This window comes from Mixophyes fleayi, chromosome 9, assembly GCF_038048845.1.
Source record: "Mixophyes fleayi isolate aMixFle1 chromosome 9, aMixFle1.hap1, whole genome shotgun sequence".
Lineage (NCBI taxonomy): Eukaryota > Metazoa > Chordata > Amphibia > Anura > Limnodynastidae > Mixophyes > Mixophyes fleayi.
In genome coordinates this window covers 48,250,085-48,272,287 of record NC_134410.1, presented here as the reverse complement: position 1 = coordinate 48,272,287, position 22,203 = coordinate 48,250,085, and the positions used below count along the sequence as shown (strand labels likewise).

Genomic DNA, 22,203 nt, shown 5'->3' with positions numbered 1-22,203 from the left:
TAACTACTGTTAAACATTTAATAGACTTTTGTGCAGGGTGGAACATCAATGAGATGTCTTCATCTGGGGATTCACCACTAATTGCCACTGATGTGTTGGCACAAGAAAGAGATCTTGCGTTAAATATGTTAATCACGACTCACATAGAATACTGCAAACTGTACAGTAGGCCCACCAAAATGCCCCTCCTGAGATGGTATAGATTGATAATTAATATTTGCAGCAGTTGTCTTACACCCATGGTCCTCACTTTTGCCCATACTTCCCTTCTCTCCCGAAAGGTCCAGGTGGTTCCAGATTTTAAGGCAGTCCGTGGACTCTCTAAGAGCACACTCCTTCCCGGGTGCTGTGCAGAGACCAGGCTTTTGACGCTATTAGCATCATTATGCACCGCCCCTGACGAGCAATTGCTGCAAATAGCGGCATTGTATGACAGGGGATGGGGTCATGGTAACAAGATTGCGTCACTACGCCATCTCCCCAATTGTCACATGACAACCCCTCCTGGATCTCCCAGAGGGGAGACTGGAAAGTTGGCAACTATGCTTTTGTCTGAGCATCACTTTAGGAAATGGCTCATCCAATAACTATAATTAATCATCCTGTAAGGAGGAATAATAAGTTATAATGCCAAGAAAACTATCTATTCATGGTACATACGTGTCTGCAGATTTTTTGTCAATTTTCGTAAAGTCGACTCTGTTAGACAAAAGTAAAAAGTTTTTAAAAATCTTCAAACATGTAAAACAAATGTTAAAGCAGCTTTCCAACTTCTATTTACTTTAGGTTGCTTACATAATTTTCAGCAACATTTACTATATACATTGCTTATTTTTCTGCCTTTAGTCTGTACCCTTGAGCCATATCTTTATATCATTTAGCAGAGTTCTTTGTTTTTATTTCCCTTGGATACAATAAAAACTGTGTTTTGGATACAACTGTATCTAATGTAAATAGTAAAGCAGAGCAGTATTGTGTCCTAGAGCTACAAAACTAAACACTGTGGGCCTGATTCATACTCGGACATAACGTGCATGTAAGTTGTGTGTTTTTAAGTGCACGGAACTTGTGCGTAGTTCCGACTATATTCAAATCCAAATCTCAAGTTTCCATCTGACTCTGGGTGTAAGCGCGCTCTGTCTAAACAGTACTTGTCATAGGTAGACACACAGAACAGACTGCAGTACACGTACATGTGTAAGTACAATAAAAACTTATACTTTAGCAAAATATAAAATAACAACTTTTAACAGTATAATTATATATATAAATATATGTTATTAATATAATATTTAAAATAGTTTTTTTTACATTAATTACATAATAAATATAGTTTCAATGAGTACTGTGCTTACAATGCGTTTTAATAGTATATCTTAGTTACATACAGTAGTTCTGTGGTAGCTAGTGGCACCCATACTTGTAATTTCTAAACCAAAGACTATGCCGTGTCAGTCATCACTGTCAGCATAGTCGGCAGTTACATCTGTCCTGTAGTGGGTGCAAAAGATACGGCTGAAAACAAGCGCACTTCCTACAAACACAGGGCTTGAATCGGTTGCATCATCGTCGTAAAGCCCTAACTGAGCATGGCCTACATTAGTCTACACCTTCCCTCCCCTGTTCCACCTCTGTAGTCATGATGAGTCAAAAGGGTCATTGCATTCATTGGCATAATGTCCATTTGTGTTTATGCGCAGTACAATTTCACGCAAAATACGCTACGTATATGGACAATTCACATCATTCAGGCCCCACCCTGCTATGCAAGGACGTGAGACGTCACAGAACTGTGGGCCTGACAATGTGAATTGCAGCATCAAGAAGGGATAGGGTAATGCGATATTGTATTTCCTACTAACACAGTCAGTCTACTTCTCTACGCTTTGTCTACGCTAATGTCGGTCATAAGTATAGACACTTGTGTGCCTGACATCTGGTGCTAATGTTACTAGGAGTTGGTCGCATCTTGAGATGAACATATGTACGTAAACAGTGTATGCAAATAGTAGTGTGCACCTAGCCAATATGACACTGAACATATTGATAACACATGATAACATGGTATCCTTAAATACATGCCCACCTTAAATACATACTTTTTTATACTGTATACGGCATTAGAACTGTACCCTGAATATAAACTCAGGGTGTACAACAGTCATTGGTCAATAGTATAAACCAGCGACTCTCTAGGGGATAAATCGACAAAAACCTAGAATTTTGGCAGCTATAGTATTGTACTCTGATTCCTTTTAGGGAAAGTAAAGCAAAAAAAGGAGTAACCTTGCACCTTGGCAAAAACATGTTGCATTGGAGGGGAGGTAAATTTAAAATGTGGGGACAGATTTATAGTTGGGGTAGGGCATGTCCTGGATAAACTTTAAATTTCAGTATAAAAATAAAGCTATCAAGTATTTGTGTGCAATATGAAAAAACAGCCAGTATTTAATTTATATGCAAAATATTAAACTAATTTGCACCCCCTGCTTTGTAACATGGTTTGTCCAGGAGAAACCGTACTTGTGACTGGATGGACCTCCTATGCCTCCCTGTCCGTGTTTACTGGGGACTGGCTGGGCTTGCCTTGGCACCGTCTCCTATCTGTGTGCCAATTGCACCCCTCAATTTGCAGTAGGTGGGGCATGCTGCTTCTACCACTAGGCTCCTTCACCGATGCCTAGAGTCGCTTCCTTCTGGGTAGCTTTTGCTGCTACTCTACCCCCTCGCTGCGCACCTGGTACCCCTGACCTCTTCCTTTAGATCAGGGTTCAGGTTGGATGGTTCCCCCTGGCTATCAAACTGGCCATTGCTGCTAGGTAGCGGGCAGAGCGTTGGTACTGGAATGCTGGGTCCAGTGGTGGATCTACCATTGGTGCAGCAGGTGTGGTGCACCGGGCCCATGGAGATAATAGGGCCCGCTGCATGGGGAACTAGTAAGCTGTGGGCCCCCATTACTTCCTCCCCGCTTCCCTGCAGCAGGGCCCACAACTCACTAGTCCCGCCTCTAGCTGGGTCCCAACTTCAGAACAGCCGGATAACGGATTAGATTGGTCTAATCTGTAGCTCACAGGAATTACAGTAAGTATTCCTACCTGATCCAGCCACAGATCTCCTTTTTTGTCTTACTCTCCTTAATTAATCAGGCCCTACGTTGTCATCATACTGTGCAGGGGAAATACTGCAGAGCACACATACTACATAGTTCCTCATGTTGTCTCTGAGTAGGACATTCGGTCAATGGCTAGACATTCATTTGTTTGAATATTCAATTGTAGACAATATTATTAGGTCGACAATTTGACTGATGACAGTATTATAAAGTGTCACCCAAAATAAAAGATACAAACAATAGAGTACACCATTATTTTGTCAGAAAAAAATCAACTAGTGTAAGAATATGCTAATGTTAATCTGGTTTTCCCATATATGAAATGTCCAAGTAGTAAAATATAATAACATAATTACCGGTTTTCAGGTCTTGCCTCTGAAAAACAAAATTAATAATTTAGAATATGTTTACTGAAAACATTTGTATAAAATTGTTAGGCTGCTAGTGGTCAGATAACGAACCTGCAGAACTAATAGACGGAGGTCTTCACCTATAGCAGCCGCCTTTCCCGTAGAGCTAGACGCGCTCACAGGTACTCGGATGCCCCCAGGACTTAACTCCAATGTAGTGTAGGTTCTTTATACTAACCGCAGCGCAGTCCCGGAGACAGTACAGATGGTAAAGGATGGTCAGACGAAAGCCAAGGTCAGGGGTCACTTGCAGGGTAGAAAATGGTCAGAAAACATGCCAAGGGTCAAGGTCACAAGCAGAACAGCAAAATCCAAGACAGGTCAAAAGGTCAGGGTCACAGGCAATAAGGAAAGGTCCAGAAAACAGGCAGAAGGTCAGAACAGAAATCCAGCAGAGTATCCAGAGCAGGTCAGCACAAGTACAAAACTAAGAAGCTATAACCGACAAGGAGGTTAAGCCCTCCCTGCCTTAAATAAGGCCATTGGCCAATCAGGGCTTTGCCCTGTAACAGACCACAGGAGTAGGTAAGGCCCTTAATTAATTAGTTTAATCAGCCCACAGGCTGTATTTGTTGCAGCACATGCGCCCGGCTGCTCTGTAATGCCGGGGTTTTAGAATTTTCGACGTCTGACCGTTGCCTTGGCAACAGTCGGGCCGCAAAACCAGAAGTGACGCCCTGGTCATCATGGCGACGGCGCGGATGTCGAAACAGAGAGGAGGAGAGTCGCGGCGGTGCCCGTGGCTCCTGACAAAAATCAATGTGATTTAGTAATGTTACTGACATAAACTAGTGTAACACACCCTAACAGAACGTACCTTTTACAAATATTGTCCTCACCTATAAAAGTAAGAAAAAATGAGTAAGTACAGAATGAACATAAATACTTAAACATGTAAACTGCCTTTCACCATTCCCATATGTTAAGTAACTTACATGAGGCGCTTTATCCATTTTTTACTTCACACTGCAAATAAAAAATGCAGAATGTTATCACATACAGAAAGTCACATCACATATATGGATGACCTTATGGGTTTTTGCCCTATGTGGATGAATTTGGTGTTCGGGGTAAGGGGGGTTTATTATAATTGCAGCATTCTAAGGAAAGTCTGGCATTCAATCAAATTCTTCATTTATCCATCATTTATGATGCACCGTAGGCGACCCTAACTAACAGCATTTTTCAGTGTCACTGAACTCTGCAGCACATTGCAGTTAGTGACTTGACTGGTAAGCAGCAGCAGGCATCAGAGTCATATCCTGTCTCCGAGCATGGTACAAGCCTGTCCTGATCTAGTAAACACCAAGTACCAAAAAGAAACCAATTTTAAACAAAGTATTTATTTGATACATATGGTAACTAAAGCCCTTTTGAGGGACATAACTGTTTCTGCTGATGGGAACCTGTTAGGGATGCCCATATCTGGACAACAATAAGATAAACAAAGATCATTTATAAAATCCCCTTTATACATCCAGCTTATAAAACTAGCATTATATTGAGGGTGGAATTATAAATAAGGTGACATAATATGTAATAAATATTTTTTATTTACTTCTATGCAGAGAATACACCTGGTGGTAAGGGAAGGTGGTGTTATAAAGGGTGTGGTATAAAACGGGAGGACTTTAAATGAGATTATGACAAAGTTTGTTATATTCATAAGAAAGTAAATCTTGGAAAACTATTAGTAGTAATAGCATTGCCCTTATGTTAATATCACCTTATTTCTAATCCTCTGACAAAATTATTATTATTATTATTATTTTTTTTTTTTATAAATGTTAGCTGATAAAAATAATAATCATACAATTATGTTGTATGAATGTGTACAAATATGCATTTGTTTGTGTGTAGACATAGTAATGGTCTTTGGGGCATATTCAATTGTTGAATATCCCTGCGGCGTTAAAACTATTACCGTAATAGTCAGCTGGATTTCAGTTTGCGGCTCCCTGAAATCCAGCGAGAAAACTACCGTAATAACGGTTATTACGGTAATAGTGCACGGAGCACGAGATTTTCGGCGTTTCCGCCAACAATTCAATATGCCCCTTTATGTTTAATGAGATATTCACAATATGTTACAATGTTGCAGTAGGTTTATGCAACCTGTGGCTCTTTAGTAGTTGTGGCTGTACAAGTCCTGTGGTCCAAGGGGACTTTTTGTAGTTATTATTGTGCTATGACTTAGATTACAGTTAATGACTGGAAGATGGCATTTTATATATGGTACGTGTAGGCCTTTATGTATCTAGGTATTTATAGTGGGAGCCATTGGTTTTGTTTCTCATATTATTTTGAAAATATAGAAAACATAATAAATTGTCATTGCTGTTGAGAACTGGCCAGCCTAGATCTGACATATGATAAGGATGTAATAATTGACTCTTGATTCCCAGGTCAATGTTATAATAAACTCTCACATTCTCAATAACAAAATGATTAAAATGTTAAAAATGTATCACTCACGATCTTGGCTTTTTCTTGCTTTAATTTTTTTTTATCTGCTCAAAAGGTAATTTCTAAAGATTGATAGAAAAAAAGTTGAAAATCATCTTCAGTAAAATGAAACATATCCTATCTGGAAGAGCTAGAACAATACAGTATTGATAATTCTTATGTCTGTAGTATTTTTGGCCTGATGCCACTGAAATCCAAGGAGGTGCAATACAAGAGCAGAGGGGGCGGAGCACCATGATTCATGTCATTTTGCCTGCCCCCGCCCCCCCAAAGAAATGGCAGCGATTTGCTTCAAGGTCCCCAGCCCGCGGGATGCAGGAGAATGGCTCTCTCTCCCAGAAGTCCCAGGGGCAGGCTAGGCTGGAGGGAAGGGGGGCAGTACCATAGTGGCTACCTTGGGCTGGGTCACTGGGCCACCTGCATTTGCTGAGTTGATGTTATGCCCAGGGGAGTCCCTCAGTCAGTATTGGCACCAGCTCAGTAGGGCACGGAATCTAACAGCCTCTCGGGTCTTTACCAAGAACTTCCGTAAGGCAGGAAGGGCTTGGCTGCTGAGAAACTGCAGGTCGCGGCCCCTACTGAGTTTACAGACGTGAGTAGTGGATAGACTAGCAGAAAGGTAATACGAAAACGGTACCTAAGGCAGGGTCCAATGTGCAGCGGGGATCCTTCCAGAGGTTGGTGAGGGCCGAGCCGGGTCTTGTACACGTTAGCAGATGTCCGTCACGAAAAAGGAGAATCCAGAGTAGTGAGGGCCGAGCTGGGTGGGTCTGGTACACGTTAGCAGATGTCAATCACGCCAAAGGGAAATCCAAACAGAGTAGTGAGGGCCGATCCAGGTCTGGTACACATTAGCAGATGTCCGTCACGCCAAAGGAGAATCCAAAGAGAGTAGTGAGGGCCGAGCTGGGTGGGTCTGGTACACGTTAGCAGATGTCAATCACGCCAAAGGGAAATCCAAACAGAGTAGTGAGGGCCGATCCAGGTCTGGTACACATTAGCAGATGTCCGTCACGCCAAAGGAGAATCCAAACAGAGTAGTGAGGGCCGAGCTGGGTGGGTCTGGTACACGTTAGCAGATGTCCGTCACGCCAAAGGAGAATCCAAACAGAGTAGTGAGGGCCGAGCTGGGTGGGTCTGGTACACGTTAGCAGATGTCCGTCACGCCAAAGGAGAATCCAAACAGAGTAGTGAGGACCGAGCTGGGTGGGTCTGGTACACGTTAGCAGATGTCAGTCACGCCAATGGGAAATCCAAACAGAGTAGTGAGGGCCGAGCTGGGTGGGTCTGGTACACGTTAGCAGATGTCCGTCACGCCAAAGGGAAATCCAAACAGAGTAGTGAGGGCCGAGCTAGGTCTGGTACACGTTAGCAGATGTCCGTCACGCCAAAGGAGAATCCAAACAGAGTAGTGAGGGCCGAGCTGGGTGGGTCTGGTACACGTTAGCAGATGTCCGTCACGCCAAAAGGAAATCCAAACAGAGTAGTGAGGTCCGAGCCAGGTCTGGTACACGTTAGCAGATGTCAGTCACGCCAAAGGAGAATCCAAAAAGAGTAGTGAGGGTCGAGTTGGGTCTGGTACACTGGGAAAATTCAGGAGATGCAGGAGAACACAGAGAGACTCAGGGAGCTAGAAGATAGGGAGCAGGAGTCAGGAACTTAACTTGTTGCTCTGACACAGGGCTTGTGTCAGAACGCGATATATATATAGGAATAGAGGCGGAGATTGAATTCCCCGCCGAGGGTCACATGATCTGTGCTGCCGCATCCCGGAAGCAAGAGGCGGCCAGCAGCAGGAGGATCGATGAGAGGTGAGTATTACAGTTGAGTCTTGCTGTCACTCACCGGACCGTGAGTGCCTCTTCTCCGGTTATTAGGAACCGTGGCCGCCCGCCATCCTGATGGTCTGCGCATGCGCAGCCTCCATGAACCCTTCAGACCTGTTGCTTTTAGTTAATTGGCTGATCAGGCAACACTCCCTATTTAAAGCACCTGTGGTCATTACCTCGTTGTCTGTTCTTGGAGTCTCATTCCCTGTGAGTCTCTGAAGGTGTTGCTGTGTTTCTCCTCGTGTCTTCAGCTCCAGCTGATTCCTTGCTATTACATTGCCGGTTTCCAGACCGCTTCAACTCTCCTGTGTTTCATCGTGTCTTCAGTCCCAGCTGATTCCTGACTGCTGCATTGCCGGTTTCCAGACCACTTCAACTCTCCTGTGTTTCATCGTGTCTTCAGTCCCAGCTGATTCCTGACTGCTGCATTGCCAGTTTCCAGACCGCTTCAACTCTCCTGTGTTTCATCGTGTCTTCAGTCCCAGCTGATTCCTGACTGCTGCATTGCCGGTTTCCAGACCGCTTCAACTCTTCTGTGTTTCATCGTGTCTTCAGTCCCAGCTGATTCCTGACTTCTGCATTGCCGGTCTCCAGACCGCTTTAACTCTCCTGTGTTTCATCGTGTCTTCAGTCCCAGCTGATTCCTGACTGCTGCATTGCCGGTTTCCAGACCGCTTCAACTCTTCTCTGTTTCATCGTCTCTTCAGTCCCAGCTGATTCCTGACTTCTGCATTGCCGGTCTCCAGACCGCTTCAACTCTCCTGTGTTTCATCGTGTCTTCAGTCCCAGCTGATTCCTGACTGCTGCATTGCCGGTCTCCAGACCGCTTCAACTCTCCTGTGTTTCATCGTGTCTTCTATTCCTGCTGACCTCCACAAGAATCATCACTGCTCCACTCGTGTCAAGTTCTCTGCCTGTGTGCTACACAGACACGGATTACCGCTACCACTCTCCTGTGGCCTCTACTTGTCTCGGCGTTCAGCCGCTCAGCTATCCCTGTGTTTCTCTCGTGACAGCCTGCTAAACTGAATCGCGGTATGCTTACCTTCTATTGACTTTACCAGTTTATTGCATATCCGCTTGGACTGTGTTCAGCTCATCTACGGAGTCCTTTATCTCTCGAAGTTATAGATGCTATTGACTTTGTCTCATATGACCTGGATCTCAGTAGTGACTTTGTATCTCTCAAGCAGCGCTAGTCATTTGCTATTGTATTATATATACCATTTGGAATCAAGTTCCTTGTGCTCTCCGTGTTACCTTTGATGTTCCACTCATCTACCCTAGTGCCTATCCTCACCTATATAGCAGTGATACAACTTGCTGAACGCAGACCACTGACTCCCTGTTTCCTATTGGCACCAGTTACAAGTTTCCTCACTATAAGCAGTGGTACAACTTGCTATACGCAGACCACTGACTTCCCCGTTACCTACTTGCACCTGGAACCAGTCCCATCACTACAAGCAGTGGTACAACTTGCTGTACGCAGACCACTGACTTCACTACCTCCTATCGACTCCTGGACATTCCTCTCACTATAGCAGTGGTACAACTTGCTGTACGCAGACCACTGACTTTCCTCACGTCTTCACGTCCATCAAGATCCTCGTGTTCATATTGTTTAACCCATAACCTGTTGCTACTAGTCATAGACTTTCCTCTAGCATCCTCTCACCATCTGCTGATTCTCCTGTTCCGCTAGTCACCCTGCTACCAGAAGACCACTGTGTGCATACACTACTCTGGTAAGACTACATCTGGTGATATCCTGGGCAGAGACTCCTAGTGCCCCCAATCAAGTAAGACCGTGGTCATTTCTGCTATTATTTCATACTTCTATTCATTACATATATATTGCTGAGTTTATACTTATAAATGATGTCTCCAACTTAAATTGCATATTAATTTTGAAATTAATTTAGATAGTAAAACGAAAGATTATCTGTAAGTAATTGTACAAGATTCTGTTTGTTAACTAAACCCACATATTCTTACTACACCGCAGAACTTGCTGTATTTTGCTTAGTGGGATATAGAACCACAATGCTACGGGATTTTATTTATTTTCCCTTTAAAAGTATTAACTGGTCAATAAATGTTATGACCCTGTCCCATGTGCCAAGTCATTGATTTGTATGAGTAAATAAATGCCCTGCTAGCAGTAATACATGGTGCGGTACATGCTTTCACCTTGTTCTGCGTGGTTTCAGATAACAACACTTTTATTTGACAGCTGAAAGTGCCTTTATATTTGCATATTGCACTTTATTTTGCAGGAGATAAATTATATAGATATTGTTTGTATTTGTTTGAACAATTTTGAAGTCAGCAGTTCTGCATAAGGCAGCCACCCCTATTTCAGTGATTTTGTTTATACCTATCAGAACAACTATCATAGTGTTGTTCTGTAAATATACAGAAAAGTAACGTATTGGTTGGAGGGTAAATGGATAAGTGAAAATACTGCACTCTGTAGACACAGATATTAAAAAATTCAATACAATAATGTACATTACCTTAACTATATTAAATAAATGGTTATTTTTAATGAGGCCTCTTCCTTTACATTGTAACAAATAAGGAGAAAAAAAGAATTTCTGGCAAGGGTATATTTTTACAAAACTGTAGCTTTTACCAGGTCTAATACAGATATAGTAATTGACTAATTACCTACCAAAACTTAATAATCCAGATATAATGACTTTCCCTAGATCCAGTAAGTGAATTAAATCTGGATTTCCCTAGACATGCCAGGTGTATTATAATAACTTCTTACCAGTATTCCTAAGTATAAATCGGGTATTTACAAATAGGACTTGAAAATAGTGTAAATATGACTTTTAGAAACATTACTATGTCCCGGCCACTAATGAGAATATCAGTCATGATTGTCAAACTCTTTATATATATATTTACACCTAAGCCAATGAAATGGTTTGTTTTGTAAAAAATAATAATACATAAGAACATAAAAGTCTTCTGACAGTAATGCCAGATAACAGAACATTTTCCATACTACTTCCTCCAGCAAGTCATCATTTAAGGTTTTTCCTATTTAAGCCACCTGGGATAAGTAACAGAAAGCCATTTGATTTCCTAAGCTATGGTTTTGCTAATGTTTTTGGAAAATGATAGCCGAGAAGGTTGAGCACAGATAATGTCTTCAAGTAACAGAAAGTAGAGAAAATATAGAAGGAAATGAAGATGAGGTTTGGAAATAATAGAAAATAATTAGGGACAGGATTTGAGCTTCGCACAAAACATACTTACAGATCAACTCGCAGTAGAGAAGTGAAAATTCCAAGGCCCAGTGTGTCACATGCTTAGACATGTGATGTCATAATGTTCAGGTAAAGTGAATGAGTGTGACATCATTGTGTATCAAAAACATCAATCATCATCTGCTACAGAGGCTCATGAGTTTATTAAAATAATGCTTATTTTCTGTAACGGGAGGGGGGGCAAATTGTGAGGAGGGCAAAACATTAAGGGGGATTTACTAAAAGTCACTTTGTAGAAAAACTGATATAAATCACTAATTTTCAGTGATTGGAAGGTTGATTTCCTGATTGTAGAATCTATTAAAGGGAATGCAACCTATAAATCACCAATTTTCCAAACCCTGAAAACAAATTGCCAGACATTGCAAAAACACTGAAATCACCCATTTCTCAGGTGAATCTATGAAAGATCAATTTAGTTAATGCATCTTGGAAATAGTAAAAAATGTTTTTAGTGATTTCAGACACTCTAGATTAGGTCAAACCAATGAGCTAAATTTGTATGCATGTTCAATGAGACCATGCATTTCAATGTTGTTTCCACACACAATCTTTTAACCCTGTTAAAATATTGAGGCCGATAAGATGAATGGGAAAAGCTGCATCTATGAAGTTTTCCATTTCTAGCCAAATAATTTGGCATTTGTACATCATGCTGGAGTTCTTGTGTGAATTCCAAACAACCCTGCAGTTATTGTGTGTAAACATATTGCCAGAGCACCATTTATTGACCCCCTCCCTCAAATACATAAATATTTAAAAGCTTTTATTTAAGTGATTAATCATCATCATCATCATCAACATTCATTTAAATAGCGCCAGCAAATTCCGTAGCGCTTTACAATTGGGAACAAACATTAATAAAACAATACTGGGTAATACATACAAACAGAGAGGTAAGAGAACCCTGCTCGCAAGCTTACAATCTTTGGGACAATGGAAGTGTGAAACACAAGGGCACGTGCTACATCATAATGCACACTGGACCAGCTAGAATGCAAAGGTAAAAGTATTGAGTAGGCTGTGTGATCAATCACACAGCAATGTTGGTCAGAGGGTTGTTGTCTTGTGTTAGCTGTGTAGAGGGTGGAAATAGGGTAACCTAGGGAGATTACGATGGTGGTTGAGGAATATCATAAGCTTGCCTGAAGAGGTGGGTTTTCAGAGAACGCTTGAAGGTTTGAAGACTAGAGGAAAGTCTTACTGTGCGAGGGAGGGAATTCCACAAAGTGGGTGCAGCCTGAAGAAAGTCCTGTAACAGAGAATGGGAGGATGTGATGTGAGTGGAAGAGAGAAGCAGATCTTGTGCAGAACGGAGGTGTCAAGTTAGGAGATATTTTGAGACAAGTGAGTAAATATATGCCGGTGCAATTTTGTTGATGGCCTTGTATGCTAGTAGAAGAATTTTATATTGGATTCGTTGAAATACAGGCAACCAATGTAGAGACTGACAGAGTGTCTCAGCAGAGGAATAACGGTTTGCAAGGAAAATCAATCTAGCCACTGCGTGCAGAATAGATTGTAGGGGTTCAAGTCTGACTTTGGGAAGACCAGTAAGGAGGGAATTGCAATAGTCGATGCAGGAGATGATTTGTGATCAGAGATTATTCTGTACCTGGACGATTTTTTAATGTGTACACCATCCTTTTTTCTACAGCCGCGGTTGTTTATGTTTGTTTTTGTTTTAGCTTTGGTTTTCAATTTAGTGTTGGTATTCTAACCTTTTTTCACTCTACAGGGTGCACTTTATATTCTAGAAATTGTTACTCCAGCGTATACTTCCTATATCGATCACTGTCAATTGTATTAAATACAGTGTTAATTTTTATATTGTGGTCTGTCCTACTTCACTCAATAGGAGATCCTCCGATTTATTATGTTTTTTACATCATCTGATTCTTAACAGCGCGACCCCCATTTGTTGTTTACATGTTAGAACATCGACTTATAGCAGCTCCCTTCCCTAATAACCCTGTGATAAACCTAACTATTGTGCCATCAATAAGACAACTCAACATCCCAAACATGATTTTCAAACAAGAACCCATGTTGGCTACACTGCTAGTGTAAATGGAGTAAAGAAATTAACTGACAAGTCATCCGCACAAGAGAGTTAGAAACCAGTGGAAAAAACATATCAATTCAAACAAAATAAGTCTATGTTTGTTAATGTTGAAGGCAATAAGGTTAATTTTAAAATAAAGTGCAAACTGTGCCTGCAACAATCGCATAGATTGTAAGCTTGCGAGCAGGGCCCTCTTACCTCTCTGTCTGTATGTCTTACCCAGTATTGTTTTATTAAGGTTGATTCCCAATTGTAAAGCGCTATGTAATTTGCTGTCGCTACATGAATAAATGTTGATGATGATATTAGTTGCATGTTTGCTGGAAACAAGGAGCGATGGTCTATGGCAGGTGTGGAGCAGGAGAGCAAACGGAGCCACTTCTGAGTACTAGAGAGATCTGACTCAAAGAACAGGCACCTTACCTGTGGAATAATTGACTTAAATAATCTCAGGGATAATTAGTCTCCAAATAAGTGGTAAAAGGAGAAGGTGAAAAAAGCTGGGTTTGCATATGCGCAGTCCAGGAAAGCAGACTGGTGGTGCCAGGGGAAGCAGCCGTGCCATGGAGCGGGCAGGATGCTCAAGGAATGCGGGCAGGTGAGTGCGCTGGAACCTGGGCGTTAGGTCCACGGGTCTGACGTGTGACAGTACCTCCCCCTTTAAAGGTGGGCACTGAACACTAAGGACTGGCATTCCTGGGGAACTTGGCGTGGAATCTCTTAAGTAAAGAGGGAGTGTAGATGTCTGAGGAAATTACTAAGGAGCGCTCTTCAGGACTGGAGCCTTTCCAATCCACTAAATTTTTAATCCTCCCGCAGGAAGTTTTGGAGTCAAGGATTTGGCTGATTTAAAATTCTTGTTCTTGTTGACATTCAACCAGCGCGGGAGGAGATGATGGATGAGAGAAACAATTGATGACCAGAGGTTTCAAAAGCGAAACATGAAAGGTGTTGGAAATACGGAAACATGGTGGAAGCTTTAATTTAAAAGAAACGAGCTTGTGATTTCCACTGCTGTTTGATTTCAAGTGCTGTTTGTTTAAAGTGTGGAGTTAGATCCAGTAAGGATTGCTGTGCTGTGTTGAGTGATATAGTTTGGGGAATTATTCTGTGTGTTTATTGAAGGGGATTCGTTTTTCTGTGTGTTTATTAAGTGTCCCTTTTTTCTTTTTCTTTTTTTTCACTTTTTTCTTTTTTTTTCTTCTTTCTGTTAGAGCTAGTGGGTGTGGTTTAATTGCATAAGTTGATACAGTTGGTTAGTGCAAGCTCTATTTAACAGGTGGTGGTAAGCGATTTCATTGAGCTTGTGATTTCCACTAGTGTTTGATTTCAAGTGTGGAGTTAGATCCAGTAAGGAGTTGAATCCAGGAAGGGGTTTAATCTGGTAAGTGGCTAGCAATGGTTAGTACTCTCGAGTTCACTGTAGGCTATAAGAAGTTAGGTTAGCCATAATAAGATGAGTGGTAGCAGGCTGGATTATCTCACTCAATGCATATATTGTCATATGTTTGCACACTTGGAGCAAGTGTTCCAAGGTTTATACCTCTGTGAGAAATGTGAGCAATTGGTCTCTTTGGAAGCCCAGGTAACTGATCTAAAGCAGACCATTGCAACATTGAGAGAGATTGCCAACCTGGAGCAGAGTTTACAGCTCACCGTTGATGCATTAGCTGAGCAGGGTGGAGCAGAGGCAGAGGAGGATGCACAGGTAGGCTGCTGGGTAACAGTTACTAGGGGTAGCAGAGGGAGAAAGAGGCAGGCCAGTTCTGAGCTAAGCAATCCCAGTAGATTTGCCTTATTGGATGAAGATACTGTGGAAGGCAGTTTAGAATTGGTACAGTTGGATGAGACTGCTTCCTCTAGCAACCAGGGGAACGGTCTCTCCAGCATAGAGGGGACCAAAGTTACTCAGGGACCCAGGCAGATTGTGGTGGTAGGGGATTCAATTATTAGGAAGGTAGATAGGGCAATTTGTTACCGGGACCGTGCATGCTGAACAGTGTGTTGTCTCCCGGGTGCTCGGGCTCGGCATATTGCGGATCGGGTGGACAGATTGTTGGGAGGGGCTGGGAATGACCCAGTGGTTTTGGTGCATGTTGGCACCAATGACCGAGTTAGAGGAAGAAGGGGTGTCCTAAAGGATTATTTCAGGGACATAGGTCGCAAACTTAAGGCAAGGACATCCAAGGTAGAATTTTCGGAAATACTACCTGTGCCATGCGTTAGTCCAGGGAGGTAGCGGGAGGTTAGGGGAGGTTAATGCGTGGCTAAAAGATTGGTGTAGGAAGGAGGGTTTTGGATTCCTAAAGCACTGGGCTGATTTCTCGGTCAGTTGCCATCTTTATTGTCGAGATGGATTGCACCTGAATGAGAAGGGGGCTGCAGTGCTAGGGGAGAGGATGGTTAGAAGGTTGGAGGAGATTGTAAACTAGGTTCCGGGGGGGGGGGGGGGGGGAGAGGTGCAAGCAAGTATTTATGGGATAGACATTGAGAGTAGTAAGGAGGAATTTAACAAGAGTCAAGGGGGTGGAGAGGGGGGAAAGGGAAGCATAGCCGATAAGGATAGGCCCTTTTTAAAGCAAAAAGAAATACCTAAGGGAGGCAATAGACTTAAGTGTATGCTTGCTAATGCAAGAAGCCTGACAGGTAAAATGGGGGAGTTAGAACTAGTAGCAATGAATGAGCAGTATGATATTATAGGAATTACAGAGACCTGGTGGGATGATACACATGACTGGGCAGTCAACTTGGAAGGCTATAATCTCTTCAGGAGGGATATGTCTTTATATTAAGCCAGAATTAAAACCAAGTATTCAGGAAGTTATATACGAAAATATTGGTGATAATATAGAGGCATTGTGGGTGGAAATATCCAGCGGAGGAAAAAGGTCAGAGAAGTTGCTGATAGGTATATGCTACAAACCGCCCGATATTAGTAAGATTGAGGAAGCCCAACTTCTACAGCAAATTGAAAAGGCTACACAACTAGGTCAAATTTTAATTATGGGGGATTTTAATTATCCGGACATTGATTGGAGTACTGAGACCTGCGGTACAGCTAGGGGAAATAGGTTTCTGAGCACGCTAAAAGACCATTACATGTCCCAATTAGTAGAGGAACCAACTAGGAACTGGACTATACTGGACTTAGTAATAACAAACAATGTAGATGTAATATCAAATATTCAAGTAAGGGAGCACTTGGGAAACAGTGATCATAATATGGTCTCATTTGAAATTAGTTTCCAGGAGCAACCGTATAAGGGATCAACTAAGACTTTAAACTTTAGAAAGGCAAATTTTAATATGTAAAAGAAGTAAGTCTAAACCAATGAGGCTAAATAAAAAGGTAAGGGAAGAAATGCAAAGGAAGAAGCGTGCATTTAAATTGTTTAAGTCTAAAGGGTCAGAGGAGTCCTTCCGTAGGTACAAGGAATGTAATAAAACATGCAAAAAGGAAATTAGATTGGCCAAATTAGAAATTGAAAGGCAAGTTGCAAAAGAAAGTAAGACAGACCCCAAAAAGTTTTTTTAAGTATATAAATGGTAAAAGGATTAAAAAAGATAATATAGGACCCCTAAGAAGTGAGATGGGTGAATTGATGAATGATACTAAGGAAAAAGCACTTTCTTTTCTTCAGTATTTACTAGAGAGGAACAAATGGTAGGAGTAATACATAAAAATGGAAATGAAACCATACCATTAATAAATACTTGGTTGTCAGAGGAAGAAGTTCAAAGGCGACTGAAGAATATTAAGATAAATAAAGCTCCAGGTCCAGATGACATACACCCAAGGGTCCTTATGGAGTTAAACTCGAAAATAGCTAAACCGCTATTCTTAATTTTCAGAGATTCAATCTCATCAGGCTCAGTACCAAGGGATTGGCGAATAGCAGATGTGGTGCCATTGTTTAAAAAGGGGACGAGATTAGAACCAGGGAATTATAAACCTGTAAGCCTGACATCAATAGTGGGGAAACTACTGGAAGGTATCTTAAGGGATAGTATTCAGGATTACTTGGTGGGCAATAAAATTATTAGTGGGAATCAACATGGATTTGTGAGGGAAAGGTCATGTCAAACTAATCTAATTAGTTTCTATGAGGAAGTTAGTGGGAACTTAGACCAGGGCAGCATAGTAGATGTAGTCTACTTAGATTTTGCAAAGGCCTTTGATACAGGTTTTAAAAAATAAGGGAACTGGGTCTAGGAATCAACATTTGTACTTGGATCAAAAACTAGTTAGAGAATAGGGAACAGAGTTGTGATAAATGGAACATTTTCTAATTAGTCAAAAGTCTTAAGTGGAGTACCTCAAGGTTCCGTGCTGGGGCCACAACTTTTTAATTCATTTATTAACGACCATGGTGATGGTTTAGAGAGTAAAGTTTCTATTTTAGCAGATGACACTAAACTCTGTAAGATCATAAAATCAGAGCAAGATGTAGCTTTTCTACAGAGCGACTTAAATAAACTGGAGGCTTGGGCGGCCAAATGGAATATGAGGTTTAACATAGATAAATGTAAGGTTATGCATTTAGGGATCAAAAACAAGAACGCAATCCATAAATGAAATGGAATTAATTTAGGAGAATCTATAATGGAAAAGGATTCGGGAGTGCTCGTAGACAGTAGACTTAGCAATAGTGCTCAATGTCAAGCAGCAGCTGAAAGGGCAAACAAAGTATTGGCATGCATAAAAAGGGGCATAGATGTGTCACGGGCCGCGGCGGTACTCACAGCCGCCGCGGCTTGCTTCCTGCCTGCCCCAGCGTCCCAGCCATCACCATGACGACCAGGACGTCACTTCCCTCCAACTCCCGACCGTTGCCGAGGCAACGGCTGGATGCCCAGCAGTGTAGCGCCGCGTCCCGGCAACAGGGGACAGCCGGGCGCGTGCGCAGAAGGACCTAATAGCCTGCTGGCTATTAGGCTGTAATTATTTTATTAGTGCTCAGAATCGGTCAAAAAGCCATACAGGCTGACATATTGTATATATTTGGCCTGGTTTGGCCAGCTCAGATCATAGTGAGTGATAAAAGCACTACTGGATAGTAGGATAGTGCAGTTGTTGAGACAAAAGAGCTCTTGGACATCCAACACTAGTCGATGTAGATAATGTGTTGTTTACTTACTCGGATACCAGGGTGTGTTTCTTTTGCTGATGTAATAATTCCCAATCCACCCTGTGTCTTATAATTCAAAACATTATTATACAGACACACAGCAAACAGCTCACACAACACGACAGCCTTAGCTTGTTCTCCAAAAAATGTGCCTTTTGCAATAAGGCACAAATGAACATTGATCTAAGTGTTTTGCTGAAGCCCTGGCAGTGTGCCAGACACTGTTCATTAGGGGGGTTGGAGGGTCCAGGACAAGGGGGGTGAGAGGGGGCAGGACAAGGGGGGTGGCAGGGCAAGGGGGGTGGCAGGGCAAAGGGGGTGCCAAAGGCACGGGCAAACGAAACACAATAAAGATGGGCTAGGCTCGGATTAAGGAGGGGGGAGTCAACAGACGGACCAGGGAGGGAGGAGTCAACAGACGGACCAGGGAGGGAGGAGTCAACAGACGGACCAGGGAGGGAGGAGACAACAGACGGACCAGGGAGGGAGGTGACAACAGACGGACCAGGGAGGGAGGAGACAACAGACGGACCAGGGAGGGAGGTGTCAACAGACGGTCCAGGGAGAGAGGAGACAACAGACAGACCAGGGAGGGAGGAGACAACAGACGGACCAGGGAGGGAGGTGTCAACAGACGGTCCAGAGAGAGAGGAGACAACAGACAGACCAGGGAGGGAGGAGACAACAAACAGACCAGGGAGAGAGGAGTCAAAAGACACACTAGCGAGGGAGGAGTCAACAGACGGACCAGGGAGGGAGGTGTCAACAGACGGTCCAGGGAGAGAGGAGACAACAGACAGACCAGGGAGGGAGGAGACAACAAACAGACCAGGGAGAGAGGAGTCAAAAGACACACCAGCGAGGGAGGAGTCAACAGACACACCAGGCAGGGAGGAAGGAACAAACAACTCGGGTTGTGGGCTGGTGAAAGAATAATTTGAACTGGGTGAAGGGAATGTGCCGGAGGTGCGTTGGGAGTGGGCATGCACGAGCTCACCCAGGAGTGTTGCTATGGTAGACATTGTGGTGTTTAGAGTATCCATTTTGCTGTTGTGTGTGCTCATGAAAGTGGAGAGTGTAGTATTGAGAGTAGAGAGTTGTTGGTCCGTGCGGTGTACAGTGCTCGCTATTTGTGCCAGGTGAATGTTCTGTGATACAGGGGTGTCTTCAAATCTTTGGGATGCGAGTGAGAGTGTCTGCACCCTTAAACGTTCAGCCGGATCCAGCTGAGGCTCCTCCACACCACGGGCAACTTCCTCCTGCACCTGTGGAGCCGGCTGCTGTTCAGAATCTGTAGACAGAGAAAAAGAAACAATAAGATATTATATTCAAACAGTAAGGTAAAATATTATATTTGTACTAATATTTAGCCACGCGTGATGTAGCATTGGAAAAGTGTAAGCTTACATTGAATGTGCTAACAGCCCTTGACAGTCCACAAAAGCAGACATTGTCACTTATGGTGCAAGTTTTTTGTAAACGAACAACATATAGAGACATTTTGTCTTCAGTGTGTACATTTCATTTCCTACAATGTGATAGGCAAAGTCATTGTGCAATTAAAGTTTGACATCAGACACATCCGGAGAGTTGACACATTTGCACATACAGACACAAACATTAACAGACATTAAATAAGGAAACTCATCATGTACCTAGTGGAGCATCCTCTCCTGTTCGGGATGGGCTATAGCTAGTGTCTATGTCACCCACCCCAAAGATGTCCACCATAGCAATTGCTGCCCTTGCATGCTCCTCAAGGGGTGTTAACACAATATCCATTGGAGGACCCCCACCAGTCCCTTGGGCATGCTTGTGCGCCTGCACAAGCTTGCCTTTCAGACGCCCTTCATAGTCTGCCCATCTGTGTAAAAGACAAAGATTATGGCCTCAAATAGCTGCTTAATAACCTAAAAATAAACATCACTGTGTACTTTTGCTATTCACACCAAATTTAAAAACAAATACACTGTAAATGTGTGGTCCGTTTCCAGCGTGGATAATGTTGAAAACTGTACATGTGAATGTGAAAAAGTGGCATGATGACATTTTTAACAAACTAAGGGCCTGATAGATAAATGCTTTATAGACACAAGGTGGTCGAAGCTCACAGTTGACTAACTACTACTATGTCACAGTCTACATACATATACATATCTATATCTATCTATCTATATATATATATATATATATATATATATATATATATATATATATATTAAAAAACTACTATACACAGTCATACAACTTAAATAGGGCTTTAGGACAAACATTTGCTTAGTACCGTTTCTGGACTTCCCGCATTCGACGCACGTAGGGCGATATTTCATTTATAGCGGCGGTTATTTCGTGCCAGTGGCGTTGGCGCTCATGACCAGTTATCTGGCGCTCTTCGTAATGAAATTTCTGGTGCACTTGACCCACTAGTACTTCCAGCTCCTGTTTGGTGAAGTTGTTTTTGCGGCGACTTGGAAGCCCTGGGGCCTGTTCGCCACTGGGGCCTGCATCAGACATATTGCTATTGAAAAGAAAAGGAGTGTATTTATTGGCAATGCAAACAGTCAGGTGCAATTAAAGATTGTAAGCCCATCCACCCCCTTTAAGGTAGCATTTAGCACACTTCTACCTATGTATCAAGCACATGCCCCTTAATCTAATAATTATTGTTGGTTCAATATATCACCATCAGTGACTTAGGCCACTGTCTTTTTACATCATTGGCCTACATTAACTACTTAAACATGATGCTAATACTACCACTCTCCACTTTAAATTGTCAAACATTGTTTATCACGTTGTCAACCCAGTAAAGTCATTACTATCACATTCTACATTTCAGAGTGGAAACCCAAAAATGTGATTCGTAATGTAAGGTGATTGCCAAATACAGGCTCCACCAGGATTAATAGTGTGGACTACAGATATATAATTTGTTGCATAAAATTAAACAGGTGCCTAGATACATTTGGAGTCATGTGACCATCAATGCTAGATTCACCTTATTAGTGTGTTTGTTATTGAGAAGGTCATTAGCAGAGTGTAGCATTAAATTGTATAGTTTGCATGTACATTTTGAGGCGAAGGGGTTTGGATTTAAAGTTTGTCTATGTAGCAAAGGCACACATATTTTATTATTCAAGCTGCATCCATTATGTGAGTCACATGAACAGGAATGAAAGCCAAGTCCAGGTGGGTTTAAAAGCATGAGTTGATTAATAAACCAGGTGTACACTCTCTTCCTAAGTGCAGAGCACAGAGTACTCGTCTCATCCGCGACGGGCCCCATGTTTTTGGTGGAAGAGGCAACGATTACACACACAGGTGTCAGAAAGATCCGCGTGTGATGTTAGCGCGCCCATACGTGCTGAGAGAACCAATCACAGCGCAGTATACTTCCATTTTGATAGCTTGCAAGAAAGAAAATGAGGGCAGCTATATTTTCTAGACGCGAGCTGCGAGTGCTCACCGAGGGCATAGATAACGTGCCCTCGGGGAGATATGTCTCCAATGAAATCAAGCTGCGGGCATAACAGAGGGTCCGCAGATACCTCTGGCTGCGGTTTAATAAAAACAGGAGCATAGTCCAACTCCAAAGGCGCTGGACCGACCTCCGCCGGCGTCAGCCACAGCTGCTTCAGGAGCTACACCAGGAGATAATTAGAAGTGAGTTCTCTATTAATCGCCCAAAACACGTGTACATATATATCTTTGTTATTTATTTGAAAATATGTTCACCCTAAATCACTTGACATGCACTACCACTACATATCAATGTGCCAGCACACTATAAAGGTCATTCCCCTTCCAATGCACCCAACTTGCTTTGGCTCCTGTCTCCTACATTTGTCTGCTGACCATTAACTTCCCTAAATGTTTTGGGGATAAACTCCTGAACATTAAGGGAGGTT

At 42.5% G+C, this 22,203-nt stretch overlaps 1 long non-coding RNA gene across 1 annotated transcript in view; it reads right to left on the bottom strand.

Annotated features, from left to right (window-relative positions):
* Nucleotides 1-654: 654 nt before the first annotated feature.
* The window catches only part of LOC142101589 (uncharacterized), a 63,011-nt gene continuing 41,462 nt past the window's right edge, over nt 655-22,203 (bottom strand). Inside the window, exon 3 of the long non-coding RNA XR_012679060.1 lies at nt 655-699. This is a non-coding gene — a long non-coding RNA (uncharacterized LOC142101589). The remainder of the gene's footprint in view (nt 700-22,203) is intronic.